Genomic DNA, 18,343 nt, shown 5'->3' on the forward strand with positions numbered 1-18,343 from the left:
ACTATAGAACCCCTGAATAATATATTATGTGTAATGAAGAACAAGTTCATTATAACAGCATGACTAATGGGTTGCTTCTCTTTTGAAAGCCTCTGATAAACATGCAGTCGTAACTCTCAATGGATCTTGTTTGCTCGTTTTAGGTATTGGTTTCGGATTCACAATACAGCAGCTGATGGGCTCGAGGGAAATAATATCGCATTTTTTCTGTGCTGGGCAGCACTGTCACGTGAGCGCTGAGATTATATGAAGTTTGAGGATTGACGGATTTTTTTGACGATTTTCGGTGGTTTGGTTTTGGTGTTTTTTCGTCTAGGAACACTCTCCGGCGTTTAGGAAATCGCCTTCTGAAAATGCATCAGACTCGCTTGGGCTGTGAGCGTCCTAGGGTAGCGATTACATTACTAAATAATACATACATGATGCATGTGCATGTACATACATAACTACATAATAATGTATGCATGCATGCATGATGCGTGCTGTGCGCCTGCGCCGAGCCGGCCGTGCGTGCGTAGCGCTGCGTGCCTGTGGCGTGCGTGCGTGCGGTGCGTGCGTGCGTGCTGTGCGTGCGTGCGTGCGTGCGTGCGTGCGTGAACTGCGCGTGCACGGAGCGTCGTGCTTCGGCGGTGCGTGCGTGCTACGTACGTACGTACGTACGTATTCTACTACATTACATGCATCTCATAATACATACTAATACTACTTAATAATATACAACATATACATAATACATTACATATAATAATAATCCTCCATACATACTACTACTAATACATACATACTACTACATACTACATACAACATACATACATCATCATACTCTCATGACATACATAATAGCTACATACTACATACAACATACATCATACGTATCATTACTAAAACCCATAATAGTACATACTACGTAACCATAAAATAATGATCATACACATACATACTACAAATACATAATACATAAATACATACTACATACCATAAATACATAGATACATTACATACAACTACTACATAATACGACATACGAATACATGATAATAATCATACTCATAAATGTAATTACATACATAATCATACGTAACTAATACATGCATAATACATACAGAAATAATACATAATATACATATCTCGTACATACATACATATACATACATACTAAATACTATACTACATACTACATAGCATACTACAGTACATATACATACATACAGTACATACATACATATCATACATAACATACATATACATATATCGACATCGCATAGTACACTACTACTACATTACTACATACAAATACATAATCATACATACATACATTAATACTACATACATACATACATACATACATTACTACAGAATACTACATACTACTCATAGCATACATAACATGAATACATAGATACTTACATACTCATTACATAATCATAATAATCTACATACTCATACATACATCATACTGACATAATAATATATACATTACATACATAATACATAATACATCATCTACATACATCTATACATACTACTACATACATACATACATACAATGACATACATACATACCACATAATACATCACATACTACATACATCATACATACTAAGACATACATAACATAATAATACATACATACATAGCATACATGACTACGACATATAAATACATAGCTGACAACATACATCATCATACATACATACTACATACATACGTTACATACATCTAATATACACATATACATAATAATACTATACATTAGATATTGTATACTACTTGACATATTCATAATCTCATACTGTATCATACATATCATGAATAACATATGACATACTACATTACATAATACATACAACATAATAATACATCATACATACTACTACTCATATACATAATACATCATGCATCATACTACATACAGACTACAGACATACAATACATACATACAACATACTAATACATACATAATCTACTTACCATACATACAACTAATTCATCATATATAAACATACTATACATACATACGTACTACAGACATACATAATATACTATCATAATCATACATTACATTACATACATACATACATACAAAAGATAGATAATACATATACATATAGAAGTACTACATACTAATAAATCATACATACATACATATAAGATACATATATAATACATACGATATACATAACTACATACATACATACATACTAATACATAGATACATCTACATTAATACTCATGACATACATACATACTTACAGACATACATACGATACATAATTACATACATACTTCATACTAAATACCATACATACATAGCATCATACAGACTAATACATAATACAAATGATAATAAATACATACTACTAACTACTACATACATACTACATTACATATCATACATATCATGACATACTACATACGTAATACATACTCAGACAGAAATCATACATACATACATACATTAATACTATAATACATACGACTACGAATTACTATACTATCATACATACATAATAATAAATACATACATAATACTACATACATACTATACATTACTCACTACATACTACTATACTACATACATACTAATACTACATACATTACATCTAAACAGACTACATACATAGCGAATCTACATACTACTACAACTACATACTCATACATAACATACATACATACATACTACGTTACTAGCATACATTAATATACTATACATACATTATTAACTCTGTATATTATTATAATCTGTTCACACGTGTACCTACAGATAATGATGTTTATCTGAATTTCACCAAACAGTACACTCCTAAAATGTTACAACGCATAACTTTTGATAATTAACTTAAGTAACGTGGGACGATGGTACGCGCTATGAGCAAGATGTATTTGACTTATACTCAGTTATTACGGTCAATCTGCTACGCGTGATACTTTCGATGCATTTTAGATATATTAGTTACCGCGAGTTTCACCAAAACGTACAACTGTAAAAGCACCAACGGGTATTAACTCCACTCCACACTAAATTGACGTATGAGGGATATACGCGGGATTGGAGCCGAGGCGAGGCGTTGTGATGTCAAAATTATTGCTCCGGCTAACTATCTTCGATTATATTTTGAATTATTGTTTTAGCATTATTCACATATATCAAGTTGTTATCGTAAGGGAAGAATGCTCGACAATTCGTATTTCACCGGCTTAGAGCTATTCATTAATTACTCATTATCTTATTAATTTATTCTCATTGTCTCTTCTCCAGCCGTTAGCTCCGCTTAACATAAACAAGGTCAAACTTTACTCTCAATTGAGGCCCAACATTCTTTATGCATATGTCTCGTTTATATTTAAATATACGTGACGTGTAAACATTTGCGTATATACATTCCCTTAAACCCTACGAATACTTCCCTGTTTAACCTGACCAAACAATTTCCCAACCCATTCCGTGTATATAGAATCCAACCATGCATAATGCTCTGAGAAGAAACGGTCGTGGTGTGTGTATTGTCATACGGCTGCCATACCACAACACTGTGCCGTACTAACCTTCTACAAACTAGACTCATTACTTCTTATCGTATTCTCTAGACCCCAGCTCAGTAGCTCTATATCGCAAGCCATTCATTATTTACGGTACATAGGCCTGGATATCAGCATGACGTTAAACCTACCCCTAGCCTAACACAAATCCTATTCTTCCAGAGTTCCAGTCGGCTATTACCGGTATTCTTTGATCCGATGTTACCTGTTGGCGTTGAAGGATTGCTATATTTTTCTTACACGGCACTTAGGGCGTTTCAATAAAATAATGCTAAATAAATCGAATCTTATTGTCCTATGTTCTACTCTTCTTTTTTTCTTTATTGCGACAAGTTTCCTGTAAATCTTGTGCTCTGCAACACCTATGACCGCGCCCGCTGCGCACACTGTAAACACAATATTTATTAGGGTCGTGCTGTAGTAGAATTAGTTCGTTAGTTTATTTGGCTTGATAAAGCAATGCTTGTGGAGCTTTACACCGGAATATCCCTATGTGTCGGGTTTCTGTAACGTTGTCAGAAAGTTTGAGGGTCCAATTGTAGGTATGTTTCAAGATGTTGTTTTAGGTACGTAGTTTCTGGAAAGTTCAGCGCTAGGGTTAGGGTGAAATACGTCATTATATCAATCAATTTAAAAATTGAAATTTGAACAACGTTTAGTAACGCGTGGCCGTGTAATGGTTCTACTTAAATTTCGTATAGTTTGCAGGTTTTTGAGACCGGTTTTTCCAATAGCCTGTGCGACAGGTTACGCTTATAATCACTCCATACGGATATGGTTGGGTCTATCCGGAGTATGACTACTGCGCGACTATGGTGCTTTCACCAGAGCTCTTCCTATGTTTCTCTATATTTCTTCATGCCCGTCTATCTACTATCACTCTCCCTTTCTCTTTTCTCGATGTCTCTCCCTCTCTCGTTCGCTAGCTCTTCTTTCTCCTCCTTTCTTTTTCTTTCTCACTCACTCTCTCTCCTCTATGTTTTTCTCTCTCTCTCTCTCTCTCTCTCTTCTCTCTCTCTATTTATCTTTCTCTTTCCGCTTCCTTCTCTTTCTTCTCTCTCTCTTCTTTTTGCTTTCTCTCGCTATTTTCTCTCTTCTCTTCTTTATCTCTCTCTCTCTCTCTCCTCTTCCTCTCTCTCTCTCTCTTTCTCTATCTCTCTCTCTCTACTATTTCTTTTTTCTCTATCTCTATTCACTCTTTTACTGACTCTCAGTCATCCCATTCTTATCTTTTCATTACTAGTGTTCACTTATTGATGTCGATGCCACAATTGTATACTTATTAGTATAGTCTATATTTCAAGCAAAGGTTGCAAAGTGAACAAGCGGGCTTTTGTGTTGAGTCTAACCGATATGACTCACTGCGTTGTTGTTGAGGCAGCCCTCCAATCTACGCGCAAAGTTGTCGGTGTATATGCATTGGTCAGAGAAACAGGATCTATGCATGATGTTCCAAATCATCAATTTCCGTCTGTTCATACCTTGTGCTTAGATAATAATATTATGTTCCCGCTGATCCAACAGTATTTTAAATAGGAGGGTCGTCATTACTAATTATGGAATTGGCAGAAGTATTGAAGTGCAGGAAGCATACGGAAACAGGTGCGTCATCCGTAGTGCGCGGTGTACAGTTTATAATTAAGATCATAAGCTGCTATCCGGCGATCTATGTACCACCACCCCCCCCCCCTCCCACCTACACTGCTGAACGGTTCTAGAATCTTTCACGGCAGTACATACATACTACATACATACATACATACATACATACATACATACATACATACATACATACATACATACATACATACATACATACATACATACATACATACATACATACATACATACATACATACATACATACATACATACATACATACATACATACATACATACATACATACATACATACATACATACATACATACATACATACATACATACATACATACATACATTCATTATTAACCTCTGATATATATACTAATCTGTTACACACGTGTATACCTACAGATAATAGATGGTTTATCTGAATTTCACCAAACCGTACCACTCCTAAAATGTACAACAGCATAAACTTTTGATAATTGAACTAAACGTAACGTGACGATGGTACGCGCATGAGCAAGATGATTTGATCTTATACTCAGTATTAACTGTACCAATCTGCTACGCGCGTGTATACTTTCAGATGCATTTTAGATATATAGTCTACCCGAGTTTCACCAAAACCGTACAACTGCTAAAAAAGCACAACAACGTGTATTAACTCAACACTCCACACTAAATTTGACGTATGATGCGTATACGCGGGATTGGAGCCGAGGCGAGGGCAGTTGTTGATTGTCAAAATGATTGGCTCCCGGCATAAACTAATATTGGATTATTATTTTGAAATATTGTTTATAGTCAATATATTCAACATATATCAAAGATTGTTATCGTAAGGGAAGGAATGTACGACAAAATTCGTATTTCACCCGGTAGAGCTATCAATTAATACCATCATAACTCTATATAATTTTATATCCTTGCTTACTCTAACCCCAGCCGTTAGCTCCATGCTTAACCAAAAACAATAGTCTAAACTTACTCCAAACTGAGCCCCCAAAACATGTCTTTATGCATAACCGTAACCAAATTATACGTGAACGTGTAACATTTGGAATACATATCCCTAACCCTACGACATATCTACCACGTACCTGCCAAAACAATCTCCCCACCCATTCCCTAATAGTAATTCCAACCATAACATAATAGCTCTAAGAAACGGTCAAACGGAAATACCTGTATGTGTATTGTCATACGGCTAGCCATACCCACAACACTGACTGCTTACTAACCTTCTACAACTAGACTACACTAACCTAATCTATTCCTAATCCCCAGCTCTAGCTCTAACCACGACCATCATAATAGCATCAACGGTAACCATAAGCCTGAGCATATCAGCATGACGTTAAACCTACCCCCTAATCCTAACACAAACCTATCTTCACAAGTTCACACGCATAATACGGTAGTTCTTTGATCCGAAACTACCTGTTGCGTAGTGAAGGACTTGCTATACATGGATAGAGCTTACCACAGGCACTTGGAGCGTTTCAATAAAAAATAATGCTAAATAAATACGAAATCTATTTACTACCAAAGCCTTCATGTTTCTCTACTCTCTTTCGCCTATTATTGCCGACAATTTCCTGTAAATGCCGTGCAAATGCTCCTCTGCAACACACATGTACACCGCATGCACGCTGCCGCACACTGACACATAAATATATATACGAGTCTTAGACTTGGCTAGTAAATAATTTCGATTTATTTAGCATATTATATACAGCAAATACTGTGGAGCTTACCCGCGAATACCCTAATGTGGCGTTTTCTCTTAACGTTTGCAAAGTTGAATGGGTCATAATTAGTTAGCGTATGTTTCACAGATGTTGTTTTTAGCATACGTAGTTTCTGGAAAATAGTTCAACGTAGGAGTAGGGGTGTGAAACATACGCTACCATTATATCAATCAATTTAAAAGATTGAAATTAGAACAACGTTTAGTAACGCGTGGCGTGTATGTTTCACTTAAATATTCATATAGTTGCAGGTTTTTGAGACCGGTTTTTCCAAATAGCTGTCGCCGACAGTTACGCCTATAATACAACTCCATGACGGATATGGTTGGGTCTATCCGAGTTATGTACTACTGCCCGCACTATGGTGGTCTCACCAGAGCTCTCTCCTATGTTTCTCTATATGTTCCAGCCCTCTATCTAACTATCACTCTTCCCTTTATTTTCCCTCTCTCGCTCGCTAGCTCTCTCTCTTCTCCTCCTTCTCTTTTCTCTCTCTCACTCACTCTCTCTCTCTCTCTTTTCTTCTCTCTCTCTCTCTCTCTCTCTCTCTCTCTCTCTCTATTTAATCTCTCTCTCTTTCTCGCTCCCTTCTCTTCTCTTCTCTCTCTCTCTTTCTTTCTTTCTCTCTCTATTTAATCTCTCTCTCTCTATCTTTACTCTCTCTCTCTCTCTCTCTCTCTCTCTCTCTCTCTTCTCTCTTTCTCTATCTCTCTCTCTATATCACTCTTTACTGAACCTCTCAGTCCTCCCAATCCATCTCTTCCTTACAGTGTTCACTTATTGCTATCATGCACAATTTGTATACCTATTAGCTATAGTCTATATTTACAAGCAAAGTTTGCAAAGTTTGAACAAGCGGGCTTTTGTGTTGAGTCTAACCGATAATAGACTCACTGCGTTGTTGTTTGAGGCAGCCCACTCCAAATCTACCCAAATTTGTCGGTGTATATGCATTGGTCAGAGAAAACTCGGACTTATGCATGAGTTCCCAAACCAATCAATTTCCGTCTAGTCATACCCTTGTGCTTAATAATAATATTATGTTCCCCGCATGATCCAACCAGTATTTTAAAATAGAGAGGGATCGTCACTTACTAACTTCTGCTAAATTGGCAGGAAGTATTGTGAAGACAGGAAGCATACGGAAACCAGTGCGTCATCCGTGGTGCGCGGGTACATTGATTAATAACTTATGACTCAAAGCTGCTATCCGGCGATCTATCGTAACACTGCTGAACGGTTCTAGACATCTTTCACGGCAGAGGTGGAGCCAGAGATTGGCCGATACAGGGGCCAAAGTCCCCACCGGGAAGGCCACTTCTTCGCCGGAGGCGAATTCCATCCTAATCGTTTTGACCTTGCGCTTTTTCTTCATTTATAGACTGAATTTTAAGTATGTGTACTCGATCCCGAACGGTCATTAATATGATACAGTCTAGTCATATTATGCGATAACATCAAGAACATGTACGATGTACGGTTCAAGCAACTTCCCGGTTATATGGTCAGATAATTGCACGAATCTTTGCCCGCAAATCCATTCACCACTCTAATGCCATCGACGTGCATGACGCACATGGGGCAACATTGCTATTGTTATCACTCCTTCCCAAGTTGCCATCCGTCCGTCTCACCATTAGTCTGTCGTGTGGTATCTACAAAGACATTGCAGTTGCTTGTGATTTCAACACATTGTTGCCGATAGTCAGCCAATTTCTTCAATTAGTAGGGCAGATAAGCACATATGGATTGTGCACTTTTGGTTAGAAATGTGGAACTTTGCACACGCGTACTACATGAGGTCCTGATGAGTTTCCGATATAGTGCCAATAGAACAGCGCCGCCTGGTGGCGTACAGTGCCCCCTGGTGGCGCTCAGCGCCCCCTGGTGGGTTAGCGGGTATCGCGATTGGGGTTTTGGCTATAATTTCGATAATACTCATCCATTTTCTTGAATAAATTGAATGCGTATTATTGAAATTATAGCCAAAACCCAAAGAGTGGTGTAACGAAATACCCGTTAACCCGCCAGGGGGCGCTGTTCAATTGGCACTATATCAGAAAATCTTCAGGACCTAATATTGTATTATGCATGTGCAAAGTTTCACAATTCTAACCAAAAGTGCACAATGTGCCCATTTTTATGTGCTTGACTATAAGTTGTTACTAAAATTATGCTCTCATGCATGTTGAGCTTGGAAAATAAAGTTCTGCAGCTAAATCCTCATTGTGGTAGCAGGAAACGCCTCGTCGTCCACATTTTCTTAGTATGTGAGTCCACGCGCCACTGTCAATGTAATTGCCGTATATCCGCAATCTTTCATTTGTAAAGAGTTCGTTGACAATCACACACAAACGCGTACTCCTCACTCATTAATTACATAAAACAAACAAAAACTATAATTATAACCATTATAAAATGCAGTGTCCGTGCCAGGGCCGTAGCCTGTGGGGGCAAGGGGGTAGCTGCCTACCCCTAGATTTTGGAGCAAAATTAAAAAGTAAGCTTAGCTAATAATCGTAAATAACCCTAACGTGATTTTTCTTTGGTCACTAATCAGTGAAGCCTTGTCTCAGACCCACCCCTACCATGGTATGGATGTCGATCAAGCGCTGCGTCCGTCGCTCATCCTTACACAGTTGAGTCATGAAATTTTGCCCCCACTAAAAAAATTTGTTCAGCCTACGACCTTGCTTGCTATAGATACGATATGAGAATATTTACAGCCTGCAGTATGTTTGACCTTTTCGATGCTTACAATAACCGAGTCTGTATAGATTGGCTCATTTCCGTCAGAATTTAAACTGGTATTTATAAAGATAAAAACTGTCCGCTGGGAGGGGCATATAATATTATATCAAGAGCGTATAAAGAAGGTCTTAAGAAAATAAAGCTTCTTAATACGCTCTTGATTATATGAGGTGTTGTGTCATTGTTAAAGTTTCATTTGCCAGCGTGAAATGATATCTTAAATCTGCACAACCATTTTACCTATTTGCTATATATATATATCTCTCCCTTAACTCGAGAGTGATGTGCATTTCAATAGGCCATGAGCAACGGAGCAGGTTTGACCATGCAATTACACAGAAGGAAGTGAATGGAATGGAATGGATGGAAATGGATGTTACTGTTGCTGCTGCCGGTGTTGGTGTTGCTTTCGTCGGTGTCATCGTCATCGTTCGTCCTTTGTTGTTGTTGTTGTTGTTTTTGATGCGACAATCTATCCATAAAAATCCCCAGATTGCGCGCAGAGTACCACCGTCCGATTAACTGGAATGAAATGTTCTCGCTTCTATGAAGCTACTGATGCACCATTACACATCGTGTGGCTTAGCAATAACTGTAGTAGGGCCTATTTCCACGAGGAAAGAGGAGGGTCAGAGAGTGGGAGGAAGGGGGAGACAAACGAAGACAGGGAGAGAAGGGTGGAGAGCAAGATCCGATGAGAGAACGAGAGTTACAGATATAGAGAGACAGACCGAAAGAAAGGGAGAGGGAGAAGGGGGAGCGGGTGGGAGCGATGGGAGAAGGAGAGAAGGGTAGTAAGGCAGATAAGGTCTATGTCCCCCTGACCTCTGTTTGACCTGGCTCGTTTAGCTATTTCTGACTAATATATATATATATATATAATATATATATAGGGTTAGGGTTAGGGTTAGTCAGAAATAGCTAGACGAGCCAGGTCAAACAGAGGTCAGGGGGACATAGACCCTACGAGCCTAGTAAGGAGGGAAGGAATTTGATGTTTTTTTCATTTTCATTCCCCGCCGCATCCGCTAGCTACTTTTGAGAGCAATTTTCTCGCACGTACACTATTCGGGACGGTTGTTGTGAACTCTAGCCACGCATATACTACGCTTGTAGCGGTATGGTCGCGCCTTCTCAGCACCACCAACAACGCTGCAGCCGTTACAGCAGCAATTCTACTAAAATGCGCAATATTTGCATTCTCAGCAGAGGGCGTATGCCGGCTCGCAGATGACGCATCGTCACCACACATTACAATAACTACGAAGTAGCCTTTACGACGTACTAGTACCGCATATATCCTACGGATCGCCGCGACGCGCATATGCAGGCGCTGCGTAGCTACGTGCGTGACCCGGTCCACGACTTCTAGGTAAAGATTAATCGCCTTGCCACTCTAAGAATTACTGCGCTTGTGACTGTGGCGGTGATGAATGCGAGCGCGATCGGAACTACGTCATGAACATAAATAGTGGTCGGCTTAGCTACGATATCCTCTCGACGCTGCAGTATATAGGTACGTATATCTCTTACACACCTACAAACGTCCGCTGGCGCGCCAGCTAGAACGATAACAACTCCTGCGCTCGTCTATGTATCTACAGCGAATAAAGGACGGACATTGAGTGTGCCCAGCAATAATATATAATTATTGGAGGAGCTTTTGACGTGTGTGCATTGTGTATGTGCGCGCGCGGGGCGCGTGTCTGCGTATTATAACTGCTACGTCCGCTAAACAGACGTACGCATGTCGAAGTTGCTTCACACTGGACCCCAGCTGGAGTAACGGGTAGGTGATATTAGACTTGAGCGGTTAGTAATGCAACCAAGGCGTCTTGCAGGACCGCCATGCAAGGTCATAGTAATGCATAGCTCTAGGACTATAGCCCTTGTTGCCACAGACATATGTGACAACAACACTGACCCTGTGGCAACAAGCTATAGGGCTATACTAATAGACCCATGCCCTACTTATAAGCTACACGAGGGCGGATGTATATATCTAACGCTCTAACCCTTGGCAACGATTGCACGATGATCACAAAACTGCCACGATGGGCAATCACGTGTACAGTAAATTAGTTGCTTGGAATTCATTACTTTTGCCTGTGCTTATATACGGTTAGGATTAGATTGATAAGCTATATGTGTAATGCGGTAAAGGCACAATGCAAAATGCAATTGGAAATGGATAATGCGCGAAAGACTCGAGCTGTTTCTAAGGGTGTTAATTATTATTGCTTAGGTGTTAATTGATATTGTTAATTAACAGGCAATTACAATTTCAAACGTTCAAAACATTTTTGATTGTGGTTTGAACCACAGCTGAATAGTCGCACAATATCTTTCTCGCTCACTCACACGCTGTCTCTCTCCCCCCCTCTCCCCTCTCTCTCTCTCTCTCTCTCTCTCTCTCTCTCTCTCTCTCTCTCTCTCTCTCGCTCTACACTCTCTCTCTCTCTCTCTCTCTCCTCTCTCTCTCTTTCCTTTCTCTCTCGCCTCTCCACACTCTCTCTTTCCTCTCTCTCTCTCTTCCTCTCTCTCTCTCTCTCTCCTCTGCCTCTCTCTCTCCCTTCCGTGCGCTGCTCTCCTTCTATCATTATAAGGTCTTTCGTAATGTCTTAATGCATAATTATTTTCTTTTCATTCTGTTATTGACATCAGCCGGTGTCTATTTCCCTTTTTATAATTAATTGAACGTTAAACGTAAGAATATAATGCGTTTTAATTGTCTGTCCTTATTCACTCAGCGATCCTTGCGGCCTACATGGTATAAAACCCATTGTGTGTATCGTACGTTGGTTCCCATTCTCAGTTTAGCATAGTATTTCCATTTTTTTTTTCTAATTCCTCGAGAGCTAATATAACAACCAGCTAAATAAGTTTCGCGTTCCAGCTCAGTCACTGATTCAGACGTGTGGGTGGTGGCTGCGTGTCGCTATCTTCATGAGATTTCGCGTGCGGATTTTTCGGCCAAGGATATAGCCCAGCTGTCTACCATTTGCACATGTCGAACATTGCGAAAATGAATCTGTGGTCAGCCGCTTACATTCCATGAATCCGTTTTTCTCGTTCGTAGCAGTTTTTGTTTTTATTTGCTTTTATTGCAATAATGTGAGATCTAGACTATGCATATTAATATTATATTTATAGCAATGTCGCCTAGTAGTATATAGTTCTAGCTTCGATCTTGTTGGGTTATTCTCATCGCATTGATTATAACCAACGTCATAATTTAAGTTAACGAGTTCATAATAAAACGCTGCTTTCCGTGAAATGTCTAAGTTTCTAAACAGATATGCCGATGAGTAAATTATAGATCGTTAGTTTATATATCGGTTGACTTTGAGCGTTTGGATAGGTGGTGATTATTGGATTGATTCCGAAATTTCGAAATGTTCAACGTTTTATCTAAAAATCTTAAAGTCGTTTTGCATTGAATTAAAACGCATTTACCTGAAACACGTAGCATTTTAACAGAGAATCGAGTGGCTGAGATTTGATCAGGGATCGAGAATAAAAGGCGACTTTGAATAGATTTTTATCAAGATTTTTAGTTATGCTGCGAAGTCAGCATGCAGCTGTGTAGAATCGCATGATGGTCGCGTTCGGTCCGTCTGTCCGTCAGGGCGTCGTCCGTCCGCTCAACAGTTGGCACAATCTTAACCCGCCGACTTAAAATGTATATTTATGCGGCGATTGAATATTCAGCAATCAGAACAGTGCGTTTTTAATCGCCGATTAAAATAGATTTTTAAGGCGCGATTAAATTCAGGGCATTTAGAACAGTGCGGTTTTTTAATCGCCGCATTAAAATACGTAGAGTTTTGCAACCTCATTAGGGCACCATCATAGCCGCTTTAGCGGGCGTCAATGAAGTGTATCGGCTTGAAGAGTAGGTTTCCGATTAACGCATTAAAGCCCCGGTCACACTGATCGTAGCGAAATTATTGATTCGTGGTGGACCCATAAATATTATTGGGAAGAATAAATTACCTATATATACATCTACCCAAACGTGTTGTCGTCATCGTGTGCTCTGATACCGTTTAGTATGATTTATGTTTTAGTATGAAATACGGAAATGTCTACTCTATTTCAAATTTCTCTTCCTTCTCATCTCTTCTGCTCACCACACACAACACAAATCACGCACACTCCTCTTGCTCTTCTCAACACAACACCATGCCACACACAACACACACACACACACACACACACACACCACACAACCACACAGCACGCACGCACGCCCACGCACGCACGCACGCACAGCACACCACACACACACACACACGACGACCGCTGCGCGGCGCGCGCGGCCGCACCACTGATAAACGGACAACACGTGTGGGTAAATTTATTCTTCCGTAATCTTATCGAAATATTTAACCGAAATTAGACTTCATGACGCCGCCTATTAGCGGTTATGAGTGCCCATATGACGGTGCCCAAAACCTCAGACCTAATTATCGCGCTTAAAATCTATTTTATCGCCGATTAAATGCCGACTGGTTGTATATGTTCTGAATAGCTGAAATTTTAATCCGCTTAAAATCTGTTATTTGAATCGCTGATTAAAAACCACTGTTCTGATGGCCTGCGAATTCAATCGCGCTTATATAATACATTTCTAAACGCGATTAAAATAGGTAGGTTTTGCCGGTAATAATGGGCTTCCATACTAACACACGCGCACGCGCGATGCGCACGACGCACGCCACACCAGCACACACACAGGCACCACACGACACCCACACACACACACGACACACACACACCACACAAACAACACGCGACACGCCACGCACACACACCGCGACTACCACACACACAAACACACGCACACGCCACACGCCAAACACACACACGACACACACACACACACACACACACACACACACACACACACACACACACACAACACCACGCACATCGCACACGCCACGAACGCTGCCTGCCGCGCGCACACACACACACACACACACACACACACACGCACACACACACGCACACCGCCACACGCGCGACACCACACATCACACACATACATAATTACACCACACACACACACACACACAACACACACACACACACACACACACACACACACCAGCTTCTCGAGCCACGCCATGAGCCAGCCTGATGATCTTTTGCTGGTTGACTATGCCAGTTGCTGCACAACAATCGATCCAGATTTCAGGCTTGCGCTGCTAGCACTTACACCCACAGTCGTAAGATATGCACTGCATTGTAACCCTTCTTTAGTTTGCTACCTCGCGTTGACGAAACTTATGTTATGTTCACTGTTCGACGAATGCTTTTGGCTATAGATTACCAAATTAATGCGGTGTACTTAATGCTGATGAGCGGAATGTACTGTTGTAAATCTATCGGTCTGTATATAGCCACGTAAGGGGTCATTGCCGTAACAGGGTACTACAGAATAGTCTACCCGACGCCTAGTTTTAGCGTTGCTTTTAGTTTATGGTTCATATTTTTATATGAGGTATGTTTTAGGGTTAGGTTCAGTGCGTTAGAGTAGCGCGTTAGGGTTAGGGTTAGAGTTAGGGTTAGGGTTAGTGTTAGGGTTAGGGTACACTTCTGTAGTACAAGTCTGGTACACTTTGTGTATACATATATGTACCTCGGGTACATATCTGTAGTACCTGTTACGACAACGACCCCTTGAGCTATAGTATACTCTGTTTGTATTTTACACCTCATTGCATGACGTGTTTTACACACGTATCTGACCGTAAAACGAACCTGTGCCTTACTATATGATCACGTGCCTAACGCCGCGTGAGAATCTCGCTGACATATAACAGCATTACTACATATAACGCGCGACAAGCAGTTCTGTTCTCACTATTTTGGGCCAAGTGATTGTTTTCCTTATTCAAATATTGACCAGCACTTGACCGGCAAATTAAACTGGCAAGCTGCCTGAAATAAGATGCATGTGCATAAAATGTATTCAAATTGCTCTAATAGCAAAAGCAGTTCAGTCCTTTGTTAACAGTCAACAAATCCATGTTTAACCCTCTTTTTGAGGGTCAAAAGGTTATCAGACACTTACTCTTCGCACGGCTCGACCTACGCTCTTAATATTCGATTTATAGTGTGATGGGGAGGAAACCCATCACCAGCGCGAAAATAGAGGTCACAGGTCAAAGGGCAGTGGGGGAAAGGTCAGATATCAGACATTTTCTGAGGACATGGTCTAACGGACCGAGTGCAAAACTTTTTTGTTTCAGCGCTGACCTACCGTTTTTATCACTTTATTGAAAGGACCATGAAATGTGCTTTCCACTGACGTGCGAAGAGTAAGTGTCTGATAACCCGTTGACCCTCAAGAGGAGGGTTAAACATGGATTCCTGAACTGCCTGAATGATGTCACAGTGTTCTCATATTCATGGCACATCCATAATCTAGAAAGCCAATAAGCCTGTATAGCCGAACGGGTAGGTCGTTGGATCGAATCCACTCAGATTTTTTATTATTTACCTGTTTTCTGTATTTTTATATCTTTATCCATTTAACTATTTTTTTCCAATTAACGCAAAAATGTACATGATTTATTTACAACAATTTAATAACAACATTTTTTTTAATAGGGTTAGGGTTAGGCTCACAATGCACCATAAAACAGGAGTTTCAGGCACGCGATTTGTATCAACCAATGCATGGATTTGGGAGGTATGCAGAATGCAGAAGGTTGCTGAACTGATGTGTACGCAACTGCGTATCTGCATATCTGCGCCTAACAAAGGCGTCACTACGCACGATTTAAATGTTACGTTTATAACCGTAGCAACAGACCTCAGATGAGCCCAGACGCTCTGCGGCTCTTGTTCTTTCCTGTTGTGGAGCACTATATCAGGGCGGTTTGCAAGTATCGTGCGATTTGTCTGCACTGCCATATCCCACATTATGGTAGTATCTCCGATGTTGGTAACTGGTCTCGGAGTATGTTCATACCACTTGTCAGGTACTTGCTCAACAAGTTCACTGAAGATTAACCAGTGCAGATAGCTGGCTACCTTGTTGTGGCGATTTATGTACTCGGTTGGGGCCAGCACTGTGCATCCGGCGATGATGTGGCTGATGGTCTCCTCTGCCTTATTGCACATTCTGCACTTGCTGTTGACCTGTTGCTTGAGGATGTTGCGTTGATGGTATCTGGTGTTGAGTGCTTGGTCTTGAGCTGTAATGATCAGGCTTTCCGTCTTCCCTTTGAGCCCGGAACTACTGAGCCAGGCAACGCTTGCAGTCTTGTCGACAAATGGCCTGTCGAGGCTCTTGTAGAATCTTCCATGCAAAGGCTTGTTCTTCAATACCTCGGTTCTTCAATGTTCAATGTTCTTCAATATACCCTTCAAATCTTCTCTGCTTCTATATTGGTCTTCAGTCTCTGCTTTGTTGAGGATTGGCTGGCGGGCTGAGGAGACAAGTACTTGGCTTTGATTTCTTTAGCCTCGCGTAAGACGTTTTCGGAATGTTTTCGCGGGCTCGCCGCAAATAGCGGAAGGCTGTTCACGCTACTCTGGCTCTCTCTCTCTCTCTCTCTCTCTCTCTCTCTCTCTCTCTCTCTCTCTCTCTCTCTCTCTCGCTGCTCTCTCTCTATCATTATAGGGTCCTTTCGTAATTCCTAATGATATTTATTTATTTTTTATTCCTGTTATGCATCAACGGTGTTATTCCTTTTTTATAATTATGAACGTTAAACGAAGAATATAATGCGTTTAATTGTTGTCTTATTCACTCAGCGTCCTTGCGCCTAACATGGTATAAAACCATTGGTGGTATCGTACGTGTTCCCATTCTCAGTTAGCATGTATCATTTCTATCTCGAGAGCTAATATAACAACCAGCTAATAAGTTGGTTCCAGCTCAGTCACTGATTCAGGACGTGGTGGTGGTGGCTGGTGTCGCTATCTTTCATGAGATTTCGCGGCTGATTTTCGGCCCAAGGATATAAGAGCTGTCTACATTTGCACATGTCGAACATTTGCGAAAATGAATTGTGGTCAGCGCTTACATCCATGAATCCGTTTTTCGTTCGTGAGTTTTTGTTTTATTTGTTTTATGAATAATGTGAGATCTAGACTGATGCAATATTATATTATATTATGCAATGTCGCTATATTATATAGTTCTAGTTGATCTTGTTGGGTTATTCTCATCGATTGATTATAACAACGTCATAATTAAGTTAACGATTATAATAAACGCTGTTTCCGTGAAATGTAGTTTCTAAAAGATATGCGATGAGTAAATATAGATGTTAGTTTATATCGGTGACTTTGAGGTTTTGATAAGGTGGTGATTGATTGATTCGAAAATTCGAAAATTTCAACGTTTAATCTAAAAATCTAAAGTCGTTTTGCATGAATTAAAACGCATTTACCTGAAAACACGTGCATGTTTAACAGAAAATGAGTGCTGAATTGATCAGGATCGAGAATAAAGGGACTTTGAATAGATTTTATCAAGATTTTTAGCTTAGCTGACGAAGTCAGATGCAGCTTGTAGAATCGCATGATTGTCGGTCGGTCCGTCTGTCCGTCAGTGCGTCCGTCCGTCCGTCAACAGTTGGGCACAAATCTTAACCGCGCGACTTAAAATGTATTTTAAGCGCGATTGAATTCCAGCCAATCAGAACAGTGGTTTTTAATCGCGATTAAAA

General features: G+C 40.2%; 1 protein-coding gene across 2 annotated transcripts in view; it reads left to right on the top strand.

Annotated features, from left to right (window-relative positions):
* The first annotated feature begins 11,156 nt into the window (after window positions 1–11,156).
* Window positions 11,157–18,343, top strand: part of LOC106806240 (parathyroid hormone/parathyroid hormone-related peptide receptor-like) — a 36,550-nt gene continuing 29,363 nt past the window's right edge. For both annotated transcript variants that reach the window (XM_014808115.1, XM_014808123.1), the window contains exon 1: window positions 11,157–11,166. The gene's annotated coding sequence lies outside the window, so the exon portion shown is untranslated. The remainder of the gene's footprint in view (window positions 11,167–18,343) is intronic.

This window comes from Priapulus caudatus, unplaced genomic scaffold, assembly GCF_000485595.1.
Source record: "Priapulus caudatus unplaced genomic scaffold, Priapulus_caudatus-5.0.1 Scaffold8, whole genome shotgun sequence".
Lineage (NCBI taxonomy): Eukaryota > Metazoa > Priapulida > Priapulimorpha > Priapulimorphida > Priapulidae > Priapulus > Priapulus caudatus.